Below are 19,448 nucleotides of genomic sequence, written 5' to 3'. Positions count from 1 at the left end.
TACTGTAATTTACTTGGTCATTTTCCTGTTTTTGGATGTTTACATTTATTTCAATGTTTTACTATTACATATAAATAACACCACCACGGATGTTGTCATGCCCAGGTATTTTTCTAAGTTTTTTTTGGATGAAAGTGTTTCTTATTGCCTTACAATAAATAATAAAGTTTTTAAACATTTCTACAATGATTATAAAATGTATTGTTAAATTACCTTACAAATGACCGAAAATGAACTCTTTTGATAGTCATGCATAAGTGTAAATATTTCACAACGTTTACTTTAGCCTTGGGTTAAAATTCACAGTGATTTTTAAACCTGCTTAGTTAGGTTATAATTGCTTTGAATTTGATCATTTTGATTTTAAAACAATTTTAACAAGTGTCCTAATTGTGCTTGTCCTCATTTTCTTATTAGAAATGTCAATTGATTTTGGACTTCCAGTGACAAAGCTGGTTTTAAATCCCGAGGTTAGTTATAGAGAAAAATGAAAACACTGATTAAATGAGATAACCCATCCACTGAAAAAACTGATAAAACTGAAGTCAGATTGAAATAGTATATTGATTTAGTTAAAACCCTTGTCCTGATTAATGTAAATGGTACAAGTGAAATGTGTATATCACAAATTGATCAAATGATAGTATTTAGTGTCCAATTAGAATTCCGCAAAACTAACAAAGAGAAGTGTAATGTTTCAGAATTATGTTAAAAATATACACACACAGGGAGCTAAAAATTAATATATAAATAAACACAAAAACAAATAAAATGTGTGTGGGGGAGAAGACAGAATAACTACCCAAATTCCTTGAACTGTTTCAGTCAAGAGAACAGATACGATGTCGGGGGGGAGGGGAGGGGAGAGAAGAACGGACAAAGGGGCATGAAAATCAAGTACAATATATTTTGAGAAGTAAAATAAATATATATATATATACACACACACGCACAGCCATAATGTTCATTAGCCTGAAACTGTTAAATACTTAAAATATGAGAGTAAATTGTAAAAGGAAAAGTAATCCAAAGATGAGGTTTTTTCCTAACCTCTAAGAAATAGAAAAAGAGTTCAGTTTGCATTTGGAAAGTTAAAAAGTTGACTGATTCTTGGCCATGCGAAATCTTTTCTTTGTCATCTTTTACATTCAGCTCAAGTAAAAGAATAAATTTGACATGCTGAACCTATGCAATGAATCACCTAAGTGAATGTGCTAAAAAAAAAAAAAATAGCTTTTATCCTCTCTATTCTTACGAAGTAGCCACTGAAGACCTGGCAGACTGGAGGTGGGTGGGAGGAAAAAGTAAAAAAGGAGAGAAAAAGAGAGAAGAGAAGGAGAGAAAGGAAAAAAAGAAGAAAGAAATGAAAAGAAGGAGGGAGGCAGGAAAGAATGAAGGAAGGGAAGGGAGAGGGGGTAGGAGAGAGGGAGCTCAAGGAGGCAGGAGGAAGGAAAGGCGCGATGAACCCATGGAGAGAAGGAGAGAAGAAAACAATTCATGGCACACAGATACATATGTGCGAATTGTTGGCACAAAATAAGGAAACTCACTGCAGTATAAATATGCAATCAATTTTAACACCTAATATTTTAATTGAGTTAATTGATAGTGAATTATGAATAAAAATTAATTAGAACCATGATTACATTCAAAGCAGATAATAATTTTGTCTAAGTCTTTTTTTTCAAACACAGCAAGGGATCTTTAAACAGTAACTTCACTTGGAAATGTTCGAAGCCAGGCATTTCTCTGAATTAGTTGATGGTATCCATTAACAATTTGCAGGATATTCAATAATTTTGCAACTGCCCAGAGAAAATGAAGGCTGGTGACAAATGGGCTTTGTGACTAAAGGCAGAAACCAGAGCAGCCTTGAATCTTCTTAAAAATGTTTCAAATGTTAATATTATTGAGACTTAGCTAGCTGTATATACTTTAAGAAAGGTTATTCTTAAAAATCGAAACCCCATGCTTTCCTCTCCTGCTGTGAAAATGGAAAAACTAAACTGATTTGGTCCAAGTTTCCAAGATTTATTTTCTTCCCATTGGCATTACAATAAGTGATTTGGCAGCAACAAAACTGAGAAATCTTCATTCTTTTTGAGTGAGCAGTGGCTCAAAGGGAAGTGAAAAGAAAGCCACAGTTGTCTCCTAGCTGCAGTCTGCTTCAGCTAACACCAATAAAGCTTGTCTGGGCTGGTGTATTTATAGACTCTGCAGAGAGAGAGAGAATAGATATAAATATTTGAATACCTTTTATTTAGTAGCAATGTCTATTACATTGTTGGTTTTTGTCTTTTTCAGTAATTGGTGTGGATGCCCAGAAGAACTAAATTAATTGCATGAGCAATCTTATTATATTATTTAGGTTCGTTAGAGACCAAGGTGGGAAAATGTAATGGGGCTAGTGTATAAAAGTTATTTTTTAGTTCATTTCTTTATTCTTTCAACCATCCACCAACTTCTTTTGTTTTAATCAAAATATTTCTCTATGTGCCAAGGGACGCTCTTGGTTCCTGGGATAAAGTGGTGAATCTGTTATCTATTGACACAATATTTCCATCAATCATTGTAAACAATAAGAAGATATCTAGAACAGTAAGCATGTACGAGTATTATTGCTCATGAGCCAATGGGGCATCTAGGTTGACTGCTGCTCTCCTCTGGGCTCATTCACAAGCCTGCAGCCAGCTACAGAGAGGGTAGGCAGCTAGCTCAGCTAATCTTGGGTGGGCTTTTTCACTTTTGGGGGTTAGCTGGCTGTTGACTGGTCTAGGATGGCCTTGCCTGGGACAGCTGGACTTTATTCTATGTGATCCTCAGCTTAGCCAGAGCTTTTTCTCCTGGTAAAGCCAGAGTTCTAAGAGAGGGAGAGGAAAGTCCTTGAACCTGTGCTCAGAACTGACCCGCTATCACTTCTGCATTTTATTAGCTAAAGCAAATGAAAGACCAGCTAAGATTTAAGGGGTGAGGGACTAGACTCTTCCTCTTTTGGGAGGAGGTGCAAATCCACATTGTAAAGGGTATGGATATAGGAAAGAGAATAATTGGGGTCATTTTTGCAATCAATCTTCCGTATGTGATAATTAAAACGTAACACTGGAGGGCAGAGAAAATAAGTAAGCAAAAAATTTCAGATATAGATTAATTCTTTGAAGAAAACAGTGATACCACAGAGTTACTGCATTTTGAAAGGGGTGATTCCTGAGACTGGGAGGTTGGCAAAGATAGTACTTAAGTGATAAAAAGGAACAAGCTATTAAAGATCTCTGGTAATAGCTTCCCAGGCAGAGGAAGTATTATGCACAAAAGTTCTGGGGTAAAAATGAATTTAATGATGAGTTTGAGAAAAAAAATATGAGGGAAAGTTCATGGAAAATAAATGAAAAAGTTCATGGAAAAATAAATACATTTTTAATATTTTTTCCTTATCAATACTCTATTTACTACTTGGTTTACTTCTCCCGTATGTTGTTCTCTTTGTCTCAAGTTGACCCAAGGTGACTGTTATAAGCATGAAACTATCTTACCGAAAATACCTGCATCCATTTATCTAACAATATCAATGTCATATAACTATGTTATACTAAATTGTCCATTTTAAAATATGTATTAAAATCTGTAAAAGGAAAAAAAAATTAAGTTCATGGAAAGATTTAAATGATCTTTCAATTCTATTCTTCCATGAACTTTTTGAAGTACCCTCGTATAAGCAGAGCATTAACCTCATCTGACATAATTTCTAGCATGATCAGTTTGACTGTAGTGGAACGTAGATTGCCATGAAGAAGAGGGGAAGAGCAGGGAGAGGTGACTGTGGTTTGTCTAGTCATTGTTACAAACACACTCACCAGAGACTGTAATAAAACTTTCTTCGTGTAGAAAAAATTTTCATATTATGATTTCTATTAATTTTTATGGGAAATTAAAATTAAGCTAATAAAGACATTTCTAAAGAGCAATAGTCATAATTCTGATAGAATGTCAATGTTTTTAGGTGCTTTGTTGACAGACAAAAAATATATATATCTCAACTGTGTTTATTTTATAGTTAAATTCCATTTAAGAAAATGTTATTGGTTTTTCATTTGCATTAGTGAGATAAAGCTTGCTTTTAAAACACATGTAAAAGAAAGAATAGGCCTTAGTCCATTTTGTGCTGATATAACAGAATATCACAGACTGGGTAATTTATAATGAGAAGATATTTATTTGACTCATGGTTCTGGCAGCTGGGAAGTTCAAGATTGAGGTTCTGCATCTGGTGAGGGCCTTCTTGGCTGTGCAATAACATGGTGGAAGACATAAAATGAGTGTGAGAGAGTGGAAGGGCTGAATGCATCACATTATCAGAAACCTGCTCCCATGATAACTAACTCACGACATTAACCACCTCTTACAATTCCTACCTCTCAACACTGTTACATTGGGGAATACATTTCCAACATTTGGACTTTGGAGGGACATATTAAAACCATAACAGATGAGTTAAAGGAAAACATGAAATTCATAAAATTCAAGGCAAGAGAGGTGCTGAGTGTACAAAATTTTAAAATGCATTCACTCTCAAACATAGACACACACGTGCATACACACAAACTCACACTTGTTTCCATTGTAATAGGGCTCTTTTCTTGGTAAAAAGGTGGAACAAGTCAATTTGTCAGTGTCCTTCAGTCTTCTTTTTCTTCATATTCCTTCTGTTGCTTCTTGGCTATCTTTGCAAAGCGACTGTGACTTTCTATGGGATCTGCCTTTGTAGGTAGCTTCCCACATTCTAGTTCAGTGACTTGTTCTCAAACTTTTTGTCTGGGGACCCCTTTGCACTCTTAAAAATTCTTGCAGACACTGAAATCTTTGTTTATGTGGATTCTATGAGGGAACTTCAAATTATGGGCATTTTTCTTTGATAGTACGACAAAATTCAACAGGAGGTGATTTCTTACAGGTTAGTTGTAATGTGAAATCTGAAAGTGTTTGTAATTTATGATAATAATATATTTGGTCTGTTTTCCACTCTAAATGGGTCTTTTGGATATACATAGCATCTTGAATTGGTCATTTGAAACTACTGGTTCAATCTGCAACACAGTTCTTCCAAATATCGACCAATTCATTCTAAAATATCAAAAAAACACAAGTTTTTCAATATTTGAATTATCATCCGAAAGCCAATTTAAAAAAAATATATATATATTTTTTAATTGACACATATTGATTGTATATATTTATGGGGTACATAGTTATATTTCAGTATATGTATACAATGTCATTTCTTTATAATGAGAATATTTGAGCTCCTCTCTTCCAGCAATTTGAGAACATACAATAAATTATTGTTTATTATATATACCTAACACTCCCATATACCACTTGACCTTATTTTTTTCTATCTAGCTGTAATTTTGTATTCACTAACCAACCTCTCTTTCTATTATCCATCTCCCTTCCCTTTCCCAATTCCTAGTAACCACCATTCTAATCTCTATTTCTAAAAGTTCTACTTTTTTTTGAGCTCCCACATATGAGTGAGAACATGTGGTATTCATCTTTTTGTGCTTGACTTATTTCACTTAACATGACGTCTTCCAGATGTATCCATATTGCTGCAAATGACAGGATTTCATTCTTTTCCATGGCTGACTAGTATTCTGTTGTGTGTATATAGACCACATTTTCTTTATCCATTTATCTATCAATGGACACCTAGGTTGATTCCATATATTGGCTATTTGTGAATTTTGCTGCAATTCATATGGGTGCAGATATTTCTTCAACATGCTAATTTCCTTTTGAAAGCTCAAATTGTATCACTGGCAACAGATATTATCATTTGTTTTCCTTAAAGTAATGACTCATTTCATTCATTTTCAAAAATACATTTTCAAACTATACAAGTTTGAACAACCGTAGTTTGACTATCACTTATACAGTTAAAAATGGTATTCCAGGGACAAAGAGGCCAATTCCCCTTCCAAGTGCTTTTCCTTGATACATGATAGCTGCTCGATATGCTTTGGGATGCAGCACCAGTGCTTTAGGGGAACTCCCTTTTTTGTCACCAGAACTTTAAAATACAATATACTTCAAGGTCAAGATTTAATAAAATTAATAATATTTATTGCTTCATCAAGGACTTCTGAGTGAAACTGGTCCTCTCTATGTAATATGTAATATTGTGTATATTATAAATCATAGATTAGGGAGGAAAAGAGCCAGTTTCATTTGAGAATATATATGTTTCACCCACGTGTACACATATATTTATATTAATTAACATATATATAAATTGAATTAAGTAAATATACACATATTTAATTAGCTGCAAGTGCTTGGAGGTGAGGAACACAGTGGCTACTAGTCTGGTTTGGTCTCACTGCCTTGACTTGGTGACACTGTATTGATCCATTGCTTTTGCACTATTTGTGCAAATGTCAATGCAGTGAAAAAATCAAATAACATCTTAATATTATTATAAAGATGGATTTGACCTCATGGACTTCCTAAAAACGTCTTGGGGGTTCTTCAGGAGTCTGTAAGTCACAGTTTGAGAACCACTGCTTTAGTTCTTTTCTGACTTGTTTCTCCTCAAAAAAACTTACCTGTCTCTTGTCTCCTTACAGAGCCAGATTCTCTGCTATGTCAGAGCTAGTCAAGTGGATCAGTGGTATTAATCAGAGACCCTGCATATGGGGTAGGATGAACCCACTTGTAGTAAATGATTTAATTTAGGGGTGGCAAATACCTGGCATACATGCTTGAAAGTGCTCTTCCTGTACCCATGGAAAACCTTAGCAGTCAGTCCCTGTACTTTCTCATACTGAGCTGACAATTATTATTATTATTAATTTTTAGCAGTAGTATTTTTATATCAGCACTCAGCAGCATTTCCAGTCCTCTGGAATTGATACAATTTTTTTTCTTCTCATCCTTTACCCAAATAAATAACTAAAATTTTATGCCAATAGGACAGATGTTTTTTAAAAGATGATTACTTGTAACCCTCTCAAGGGAAACTTCTCTTCCCCCTTTATCTGTAGGAACAATTCCTTCTTCCTGTAATCAGAACATTTAACAAACACTGAGGTTGGGCCCCATCCTAAGCAGGTGAAACCAGAACCTCTGAGATGGCCTGGGGATCACTACTTCAAAGCCCTTTTAACCTGCCCAGATGATGATTCTAACTCAATAAGGTTGAGCTGTTGATTTTTGATAACACCCGGAGACTGTCACTAAGAGTTTTGGGTTGGTTCTAAGAGTGGCTGTCAAGCTTTTGCATAGTCATCTAGGTATTTTTATTTTTATCTCCCACAAAGAGATCATTAAATTTTTGTTTAATCACTCAAACAAGGGGAATCCTAATATTTTATAACCCTGCATAATTTTCAAAGATAGAATTTTAACACTACTGGATGATAACTAGTAATCCCCCAAATAAAACTGATTTTATTAAAAACATGGTAAATTGGATGTTTTAGAAGAAAAAATGTTGCTTAAAATAAAATAGGTTTTGTTTTTTTGATTTTGATAGCTTCAATAAACTTAATTAGATATTACTCTTTGGGCGTATAGTTGATATTTGCCCTATTGCTTTTGCATGCCAAGTACGTGAATCTCTGTCCTATGTTTTAAAAAATCCTCTTCCAATGGATGATGAAAGCTCAGATACATGGTCTCATCAGTTCCTGGCAGCTTTGCCTTGAGCAAGCAGCTGAGCTTAGCTTACTGAAAGCTCCTGAAAGAGGCCAGGTGCATTTTGGGATCCATTTCTTAGACATTCTCCAGTATCCAGTATGCAGGGTGATGGTGGCTGCAAAGTCCAGCAGCATGTTGGTGAATGTCCAGTGTCAACTTCTTGTAATAAAGTTTGTGCTCAGACTCTTACCCTTGGCTCTTTCCCATATTCCCAGCTGGGCACTGCAAACTCCACGTTGACTCCATGAGTTAACTGATGTCCTTTCTATCAATTGCCTTTCTGCTTTAATAAATGGAATATTTCTAATTTTTTATGCTTTTTAATAAAGACAAAAATGAGGAAGAAGAGCTTTAACCTAAGAAATTTATATTTCTGTTTATTCACTAATGTTAAGTTTATACCTTTTTAAAAAAAATTATCAATGTACAATGTAGTTGATTTTTGTGTCTCAAAAATGTGCAATGTTTCATGAATTTGTATATCATTCTTGCACAGGAACCATGCTAATCTTCTCTGTATCATTCCAATTTTAGTATATGTGCGGCTGAAGCGACAATTAAGTTTATATCTTTGAAGGTAATATGGAGATAGGATGGAGTTCTGGCTTCTCTTTAAAAATCTGGCTATATTGGTCTCATTTCTCTGTGTGACACCAGTTGGCTGGACATAAAGAATGAGGGCTCCTTTAGAAAGAGGTCCACATGCCCTTCTCACCCATCAAAGGATGCTTTACTTATTTCTGTTACTTGCTTGGCTCCTATAAGCTACTGCATTTCTTACTTCTTATACATTTCTATCCCTGTTCACTCCAGAAAACATTTTGTACCCCAGAAGAAAATATAAAATGCATTAATCTAATTTAAATTACAAGATCAGAGCAAAGAAAAAAAAAACAGGCAATAACAACAATAATTTTTTAAAAAGCATACATAATTTTTCTATACATTTACTTGCTATTGGTACTAGCATTCTCTTAGAGTTAAAAATAAGGAAACATTAGAGAAACATGATTAGTTACACAAGTCCCAGGATCTAGAAAATAATATTTAACATATTTCTCAAAGGACTCATAATTATTCTTGATGCCATGAGCTGACAAAAAAATTTCTCATACGGATTCCAGAAACAAAAAAATCAACCAACCAAATAAACAATAAAAACGAGGAAAAGCATGGAATATACCACAAAATGTCCTCAACGATACCTTCTCAATAAACATGAAGACTATTTCTAGAAGGCTGTGTCATTTAATCTAATTAAAATAGATCGGTTACACTAAAGTGCCTTGGAGAGAGGATAGGTAATGTAGTCCAGCAACTACAATTCTCCCAGTGTGTTTTTATGAGAGGAACAGTAGAATACCTGTGATCATGAAACTCTGCTGTTTGTGCTACCCAGTATCCATTCGCTTTCCTTCTGTTAACAATGACCACATTCCTCCAGGGCCGTGCTCCCCTGATTCTTGGCTTTTATACTTTAGGTGGAACTGACTTCACCCTTCTTTGCAGGAGAGGTTGTGACTTGGGCCTGCCCAATCACCTTATCACATTTCCCAGGGATTATTATGGGAACTACTTTCCATAAATCTATAAAAAAAATTGAAAGACGTATATAAAAATCACAGTTTCCTTATTTTGGGCCACAATTACAGAGTGGGCTGGTTGAGGTTGAGAGCATCTCTGTCTATTTTCTTGGATGACTGGAACACATAAACTTTCCAACCTTCATTCCTATTGAACAATGATGTCTTTCAACATTACCTTTTATTCCCATTGGAAACACTGATGTTAATTCAAACATGGGGGACAATGTTTTGGGTAACATTTGAATATGGATTTAAAAAACAATTCACTCCTACTAACTCTCTTTGCATAAGAACACATGATAGATACATTGCAGGATGCCTCTGTCATACCCATTTAATATTTTTTCTGAGCTTTGACAATTTAATTGACTTACAATTAAAATAAAGTTTATGGGCTCTTCTCTAGTTGAAGGGGAATGTAATTAGATTTAATTGAGGTTGATTCTCCAAATGACACCCCTAGATACAGCGAACAGCAAACACATGTCTTATTCTCCTCTTGCAGTGCACATATGCATTAGGTCATTTAATAAAGGAACCTGCACATCGAAAGCTTTCAAAACAAAGTCGATAAAAATAGGATGTGACAGATTCCTCCCTTTACTTGTTAAGGTTCCTGCAATTATGTCTGATCTTCCAGGACATGGCCTGATAAATGATGTTTTATGGGAAGAGGAAAGTGGGGAGGGAAGCAAAGGAAAAAAGAAGTTTCACAACTTTTATCTTTCTCAACATTTTCCCATTAGATTATGAGATTGGGCACAGAGAGAAGTTTTCTACCTTGAATATACAATGTTTGCCTGAAGATTGATCTGTAGGTGGCCACAGCTCCTACCAATTATGTTGTTTATTAGAGAAATAATGAAAGACCAACATTAGAATGATGTTTTTAAAATTACCTGTTCTTTGTAAAATGTGTTTCCTAAATTAGCCTGGAAAAAGTGGTTTGCAACAGCTTTAAGAACATATTAATGGAAGGAAATTAGGCAGCAAACAAGGACAATAATGGGCTTTTTAGACAATAATCTCATGTTTAATTGCAGCTAACTTTTACCATAGGCAACATAAAAGCTTGAACAGGGAAAAACTTTGAGGTATCATCAGTGCATTGAGGTTTTCAACAGGCCAATGGAAATTGGAATTTTGGCAATTATGTGGTTAATCTCATGAATGCATGCAACTAGTTAAATCAAGGCTCCAGGTGAAACAATGTTTCATTTGTGTTATTTGTCACTGAAGAAACTCAGATGTACAGTTGAGTTGTTTGAATTGATCAAATTAACTGGAAAATTACTCAACTTTCACTTCACTTTATTTACACACACACAAAATGAAGCTTTTCCCCACAACATCTGACAGGATTCTGTTCCTTCTACTACTATTTGTGGTCCTTCTTACTTGAAAATGGTTATGACCGAGATACCAATAAGAGGCATCCATATCCAATATTTTTGTTCGTGAACAGGTTGGGAAGGAATATGATTGATGCAGTCACTTTCTCTTGAACCATTTCCACATTTGACCAGTGACCTGAGTTTATAAATATGCACTATATGACTTCGCATCACATCAAAGACACAGCCAGTTTAGACGTTGTAAAACGGATGGTAACTGCAAAATTATATGGGAAGTGAAGTTTTCAGTTTAACTATTTTTCCATTGAAGTGATAACCAAAATAATCTGTTCTGACCAGGTCAGCTAAATTATACCACCTTGGGAGATCTGGAATAAGTCAGTAATCACACTCACCTGCCCTGAAAAGTGTTATCATAGGACTGTTTTACTTAGAAGAAGCCATGATGGTGCCAGAAAGCTGTAAAATAACCTAGAATATGTCTTATTACCCATACATTAGATCCTTGCATGTAGGATGTAACCTAGTAACCTATATGTCATGTACTACCAATAGAAAACCTGATGAACTAATTATGCAGGGCTATCCTTCTGTCTTCTTTGACCTTCCCCCTCTTGTGATTATAAAATGTTAAGCTCTGCTGGCCCCCAATGGAACATATTTTCAGCACTCCCTGATCTATGTGTCTCCTTGGTTGCAATCGTCATATCGGCACAATAAGTCCTTGCTGTATGTATTTGGTCTCAGTTTCTTTTTAGGTCAACAGAATACTTTAAAATTCTGTTTTAAAAAAGATATTTAAAGGGTACATTTCCAAGTATGATCCCAAGCCTAGAAAGGTATGTGTCAAGATGTAATGATGACCATGAGAGAGAATTAAGAGAAATTTTAATTCTATACTGTGTAATTTTCCCCCAATTTTTCCAAATAGGCAAGAATTATTCTATAATAGAAAAATATTTTTAACCTATTATGTTTTCTCTCTAAATAAATGTGGTGGAGGAGGTAGATGTTTTTTTTTTTTTTTTTAATACTTCTTTTGTAAGTTAAGATTCAAATGTAAATTATGGAAAATTATTCTACGACATCTACAAATAAGGGCACTGAAGGGAGCATTTATTAGGCACCTTCTGTGTACCGAGGGCTCTGCATTTGTTATTTATACTCCTCAAAATAACCTGGCATAATGTGTTTTATTGTCCTCATGTTACTTTTACAAAACCCTGATTGTACAATTGGTCCTTATTACCCACCTAACACCTGTCTGAACCCTATCCGCACTTGTGTTTGCAAAATGTTGAAGTCTACACATTTCTATTCAGGCTACTGTTTTCTGTCCAGGGAAAGAAAAAAGTCCAGGCTACTATTTTCAGTCAAGAATGAAGACTCTTGATACAAAAATAAATCATATGATTTATTCTTTTAGTAACTGAGAATTTTATTTATATGTTTCATGTTAAAAATTTTGCAGCTATATCTACCTTATAATAAATGGTATATATATTATAACATTTATATATTAATAAATATAGAAATAGATGGTGAATTCTATCAGATAAGCTTTTGGCATTTATTGATATAATTATATCACTTTATTACTTTATTTTCTGCTTATTTATATTCTGAATTAAAATGATATTTTTCTAATATTGCATTATGTTTTAATATCTGGACTAAAACCCATTTAGTTCAATGTATTATTTTTTAATGTAATGTGAATTCTATTTGCTGATATTTTGTGAGTTTTTAACCAATATTCATGGGCTTGGTTGATAGATTCTGTTTTCAGTGCTATACTTGTCAGGCTTAGGTATTTGTGCTACAGTGGTTTTGAAAAAAGAATTAAGAAGCATTAATTCTAACTTTGTGCTTTGGGACAATTTTAAAAGCTCATGAATTATCTTTTTCTTGAAGGTCTGAGTGACTTCATGCATGAAATTGGAACTTTATTTAGAAGTAGATCTTTGACAACTTTTTCAATTTCTTTCTTGGTTTTGGATCTATTTAAATCTTCTATCTTTTGTTGGGTCAACTTGTGGTACAGTACTTTTATATTTATAGGGAATGTTCTATTCATATTTTCAAGTTTATTAGCATATATTTGAGCATTTTTAAAAGAATTCTTTTAATCAATTTCATTTTTCACATCTGTAAGTTTGTATATTAATGTATTCTTTCTTTTTCCTTTTTATTTTATCTTTTTATTTATGTACTTTTTTTATTGGTTATGAATATTCATGAGATTCAAAGCTGATTGACACCACTCATGCCCAAGATGTGATGGTCCGATCCATACTGGCAGCATGCCCATTACTACAAATTGTGATTGTACTCCATGTCCCCCACCCAATTATTCCTCACCTCCCTCTCCATTCCCCTTTCCCCCACTCCACTTTGTATCTCTAGGTATGCTCTCTCCCTGTGGTCTTTCCTTCCTTCCTTCTTTCACTCTTAAGTCCCACTTATGAATGAGTACATGAAGTATTTATCACTCTGTGCTTCACTTATTTCACTCAATATAATTTTCTTCAAGCTCATTTACGTTGTTGCAAATGGAAGAATTTCATTCTTTTCTATGGCAGAGTAGCATTCCATGGTGTATGTATACCACAGTTTCCTTATTCAATCGTCCATCAATAGAAATTTAATTGGTTCCATATCTTGGCTATTGTAAATAGAGCTGCAATGAACATGGGAGTGCAGGTCTCCCTTCTACATGAGGATTTTCATGTCTTTTGGTATATACCCAGAAGTGGGATTGCTGGATTGTATGGAAGACCAATCTGTAGTTGTTTGAGAAACCTCCATACTGTTTCCCATAGTGGTTATACTAGTTTACAGTCCCACCAACAGTGTAGGAGCATTCCCTTCACTCCACATCCTTGTCAGCATTTGTTATTCTCCATCTTTTTGATTATAGCCAGTCTAACTGGGTGAGATGATATCTCAATGTGGTTTTAATTTGCATTTCCCTGATAACTAGTGATGCTGAGCATTTTTTCATTACTCTGTCAAAAAACTCCTAGAGCTGGTTAATAATTTCAGTAACATCACAGGATACAAAATAAATACCCCCAAATCAGTTGCATTTATATTCTCCAATAATGAGCTAACAGAAAGAGAAATCAAGAAAGTAGGGCATTTACAACAGTCATGAAAAAAAACGAAATACCTAGGAATCGATTTAACCAAGGAGGTGAAAGATCTCTACAATGAGAACTGCAAACCACTACTGAAAGAAATTAAAGAAGACACAAAGACATTCCATGCTCTTGGACTGGAAGAATTAACATTACGAAAATGTCTATATTACCCAAAGTGAGCTACAGATTCAATGCAATCCCCATCAAAATACCAATGACATTCTTCACAGAAATGGGAAAAAACAATCTTAACATTCATATGGAACAACAAAAGACCCTGAATAGCCAAAGCAATCCTAAGCAATAAAATAAAATAAAATAAAATAAAGCCAGAGTCATAATACTACCTGTCTTCAACTTATACTGCAAAGCTATAGTAACCAAAACAGTATACTGACATAAAATATTGACATAAAAATAGACACTCGGACCAGTGGAGCAGAGCAGAATTGAGAACCCAGAAGTCACACATCAGGCTTACAGCCATCTGATATTTAACAAAGGCAAAAAAAACCTACATTGGGGAACAGACTGCCTCTTCAATAAGTGGTGCTGGGAAAATTGGATATCCATATGCAGAAGAATGAAACTAGACATGCACCTCTCACCACAAAATAAAATCAACTAAAAATGGGTTAAAGACTTAAATATAAGACATGAAACTGTAAAATTACTAAAGGAATATATAGGTGAAACACCTCAGGAACTAGGTCTGGGCACAGACTTTATTAACATGAGCCGGAAAGCACAGGCAACAAAAGAAAAAATAAACAAATGGGACTATATCAAACTAAAAAACTTCTGCACAGCAAAGGAAACAATCAGCAGAGTGAAACAACAACCTACAGAGTGGGAGAAAACTTTTGCTAACTATGCAACCGACAAGGTATTAATATCATATTATACAAGGAACTCAAGCAATTACACAGTAAAAAATCAAATAACCCAATTAAAAAATGGGAAAAGGAGCTGAATAGACATTTTTATTTCTTTTTTATTAATAAAGTGATTTATTTATTTTTATTCAAAGAACAAATTATTTCATGTATTTATCAATTCTGTTTTTTCTTTTTTTAATACATTTATCTATGCTTTTATATGTATTTACTCTATTTTTCTTTTTTCAATAATTTTATGTTCTTATCAATTTTACTTTTTCTTTTTCAATAAATTAATTTATGCTTTTATATTCATTAATTCTGTTCTCTGCTCTGCTTTGTTTAACTCTGAGTTCTTTTACTTATATTTTTATGTGAATTACACTATTTAATTTCATTCTTTTGGTAAGAAAAATATTTATAATTTTGGCTTTCTTTTGAAAAAATTCTTTGGTATCTTACCATGCTTTTTATACAGAGAGTTTTCAGTATTATTGTGTTTTATCTATTTAGCAATTGTGATTTTCTCTGTTGTCCAAGAGTTATTCAGTAGAAAATGTTTTCTTTTAAATTCCGGTTGGTTGAGAGATTTGGTTTTTTCATTTGTTACATGTTTCTAGGTGTATTGTCAGGGACTATGAATGGCGATATATGCCTTATTTCTATTATTCAGAATTTCAAATTTGTTTCGAGGATAATTTGTGGTACATAGTTGGAAATAACCCATGTACGCATAGGAAGAAGATGCATTCTATATATGTCTATAGAACTATTTATATTCTACGTTTGAGGACTGCATTATTCAGATTTGTCTATATTTAACTTTTGTTTTATATCTTTGTGACTTGTGAAGAATAGAATGGTATGACGATGTTTTCAATAACTAGTATGTTGATATGATTTTGTGTTCTTGCTATAACTGGAAGGTTTCTTTACAATGTGTGGGATTCTTATGACTGGTAATGGTAAGATGGCTTAAATAGCACATGGGCATAGAATGAATAACACTGGGTCATATTGGGAGAAATTTCTTTCCTTTCCATTTATCTTCAAGTCTTCATTATGATAGAAGAAAATCTCAACTTAGTCTTATTTGTATATTTTTGTTACCTTGCTAACATTCCTTTTTCCATAGTGATAATAGAAAAGAGAAAGGCCCAGGTAAGAATATTGGGCAGAATACAGAGTTCTTCTGCGTCTGTTTGCCCTGGCTCATATATGCTCCACCCTCTTCCCTCTGTTTTCTGCCCAGGAGGCTGACCAGTATGTTCCGAATAATCATGTCTTCTAGTTTTCTGTTGGATACCACCAACGGAGCAAGGATAAGAGATAGGAAAATTGTAAGGTAGGGGTCTTCATTTCCCTGGCTCCATCTCTGCTGGGTCTTTTCAGGTTGGCTACATTCTTTCAATAAACACAACAGAAGCTTCCATCATTGGTCCTCCCGCATGGCTGTCCACTCTGTGTCCAGTTATCACTCCTTTGTTTGCCCTTTTAGACCAAGGATTGATAACTGTCCCCAGAAGCTGCTATCTCCAAGGCACTCCACTATTCTTTGTCAATTTCTTACTACTTGTCTTCACCAGTCCAAACCTTTATAAATAGTTTATTTCTGAAACTCCTTCTACTGTTTCTTCCTGAGACCCTCAGTGACACTAACATCTAGGACAATTTACTAATTTTTTAGTTCATAGTTACCTGTTATTTTTAGCAATACGGATTGACTTTGTATTTTTGATAGTGATGTATAGCTTCCCTTTAAAATGTATTTATTTAATTTAAAGGAATTCAATTTAAAGAAATCATATTAAGCAAAGTATAATCCAAATTTTATAAAGACATAGCAAAAACTCATGAAACTAGTATATGAATTACTGAAGTTTGTAAAATATTGTTTTGTATATTTCAATGCTACTTAATATAGTTTATTTCTATTTTAAATACTCATTATAAATTGACTTTCTCCCTGTTTAATGCATTACTTTTTAAAGAATGCAAAGTAATGCAAGACCTGATGCGATGCTCTGATCCCCAATTTTTTTTTCTATTTCTCTGGCATATTTTTGCCCGTTCTTTTATTTTAGAATAATTGAGTCACTTTGTTTTATTATATATTTTTGTGGTATAGTATACTCTGATTTTTTGACTCATTATAAAAGTTCTTTAATGAATATGGAATTTCTATTTATTATATTTTAGACATTGTTCTTATTTTTGCAGGCTCAGTATGTTTTCTTACTGTTTCCTTTTCTTTTCTATGCTCTATTCTAATCTCAATATTTTCCTACATGTTTCCCCTCTAGCATTTTGGGAATAGTTTAATGTTACTTTTATTTTTTAAATTAGCATATGTTTAATTTACATGTCTCAACTTCAAAATAAAATAACAATCATTGATTCCTTTTGTAAAAGAATGAGGCAATTAGTGTATTTACCTTTAATCTTCTCTTTTATTCTCCTGGTTTTGTTAGTATGTTCTGAGATTTAGGCCCCAGTGTGTCCTTGGACAAGTACCAAACTTTCATCTGCCTCACATTGTTCTGTTAATAATGTATTCTCATAGCATTATAATGAAGAGTAAATGAGTTCATACTTGTGAAGGTTTAGAACAGAACATTTAATAAGCACCGTATCAGTGCTAGCTATAGTTATTACTGCTACTCTAATTGTATTATTATTTGTTTACAGGATGAAGCTTTTTTCTCAGGAATGATGACCTAGAGTTATTTAGATCTGTGTTGCTCCATAGGCTTGGTACTAGCCTCATGTGGCTATTGAGCACTTAAAATGTGGTTAGTCTGAATTAGGAAGTGCTTTGAGTATAAAATATACATCAGATTTAGAAGATTTAGTACAAAAAACAGAATGTGAAATGTCTCTTTAGTCAAGTTTTAGATCAGGGATGTTAGTCTGTCCATCATCTTTCTTTTGTAGAGACTTGGTTCTGTTGAGAAGGTGGGGGAGCATACTCTCTCCTTGGGGTGCTCCCTTCACATGTAGATCTATTTGCAGGTTAGCTGTTGTGCAAGACGGCAACTACGTGTGTTGACTGGTGATTAGGACATGGACATGGACAGAGATGTGTAATATTCAGTCTCTTGATGTCTGGGTGTTAAAGGCAGGGAGAAAGTTATCTATCGTGCTAGCAAAAAATGTGATGGAGACAGGGTGATCTGGGATGCAGAAGATGTAATGACCTCCTCATACACAAGTCATCTTAGAGTTAGTTCAGTGGCTCCTGGATCTCCCACTGTTGCTGTGATACTGGTAGCAGTTCCTTGGTGGTCTAGTTTCTGTGCTGTCCCTGAGACTTTTTCAGAAGCTTCCCTGAAAGCCCAGTTCAACATAATTTGGAACAAATTTTTAAGTACATAATTTTATATATTAAATTATTTGTGCTTAGCCAGTGGCTCTCAACTGGGATGAATTTTACTCCCACTTTCACCCCTCTTGGATATTTGGCAAATCTAGAGGCATTTTGGTGTCACAAGTGGGAGAATGTTACTAGAGTCTACTGGGTAGAGATCAGAGATGCTGCTAAACATATTATAGCATGGTCACCACAACAGTGAATTATCTGGCTCAAACAGTTGATCATACTGAAGTTGAGAAACTCTGATAGTCATTTTGGGGGTGCTCACCCCAATGAGACATGGTGCTTTCGAGGGTAGCAATAACTGTGGTTAAAATGTCTTTCCCACATAGTCATTCATAAAGCAGGATAATAATTGGGAATTGGGAAATTTTGTTTTTGGGTTTTTCTTGTTTGTTTGTTTTTCCAGTGGTCATGATTAGCAGATCTCTGTGAAGACAGCAACTTGCATTTCTGAGGCTAGTTTGACTGGAAAGAGCACCAGACAGTGTTTTAATTAATGGAGATTGAACATTAGAGGCTATGGAGCATTTCCCCATGGGACAGCAGGGTATATAAGTTGTATGTTTTAGATAGAGGACACATAAACTTGTATAATAAATAATCTGCTGGGAATAAGGAGGATTTGGATAAATATGCAGGTATTTCAACATGGAGAAAGACTTTTTGGAGCAATGCTATGTTTTGAAGATGTTTTATAAGGCATGGCACGGTGGCCAGAAACGTCAAAGAGCAACAAGCTCAGGGTCATTCCCCACTGAAGTCTGAAAGTAAGAAAGATTCGCTCTTTGCTTGCTGAAATATCTTCATTTTATTTTCCTTTTCCTTCCAATTTTATTATGATGTTTTAATCACACAGAAAATTACAGTGAATAACATACTATAGAAACACATTTTTTTTTTCAAAAGTTCTCTTAGCTCTTTTGAAAATAATTTTCCCATCAATTCTAAGAGTTTAGTGAGAGGGAGAAATTGTGTTGGGAGCTCAGATTCCCATTCTTGAAACTTAATGTCATGGCATGTCTTTCCTTGTTCATCTACATATTTTTGCATATAAAATACTTTCAAACAGGTGACTGTGAACAAAAATTGTAATCCGCCTTTCTGCCAAAAGAAAAAAATATGTATCCGAGGTTATATTTACACGACCAACTGTATTCTCTTATTCGGCCCCTGTGCACAAAGCCGACTCCATGCTTTTCTTTTAGTAATGCCTGCTAGAAAATACTGCTTAAATAAAATGTGTTAAAATGCTTTACTTGACTCTGATTCCTCATTTGAACCATTCCAATGTAAACCCAGTAAATGGCCTGTCAGTTGCAGCCCAGGGAATATATGAATGACATCTTGTTGACATGTTAATCACAACTAACTGTTCCCTGTTCACACTTTGGCATATCGAGTTCTTGTCTATAAGA

The 19,448-nt window shown here is 34.3% G+C and overlaps 1 non-coding gene across 1 annotated transcript; it reads right to left on the bottom strand.

The window, feature by feature from the left end:
- Nucleotides 1-8,146: 8,146 nt before the first annotated feature.
- On the bottom strand, nt 8,147-8,250 carry LOC134365186 (U6 spliceosomal RNA). Its single transcript, XR_010021953.1, has one exon. It is a non-coding gene; the product is annotated as a U6 spliceosomal RNA (small nuclear RNA).
- Nucleotides 8,251-19,448: the final 11,198 nt, after the last annotated feature.

Source organism: Cynocephalus volans, chromosome 1 (assembly GCF_027409185.1).
Source record: "Cynocephalus volans isolate mCynVol1 chromosome 1, mCynVol1.pri, whole genome shotgun sequence".
Taxonomy (NCBI): domain Eukaryota; kingdom Metazoa; phylum Chordata; class Mammalia; order Dermoptera; family Cynocephalidae; genus Cynocephalus; species Cynocephalus volans.
This window is presented reverse-complemented; position numbering and strand designations above follow the sequence as displayed.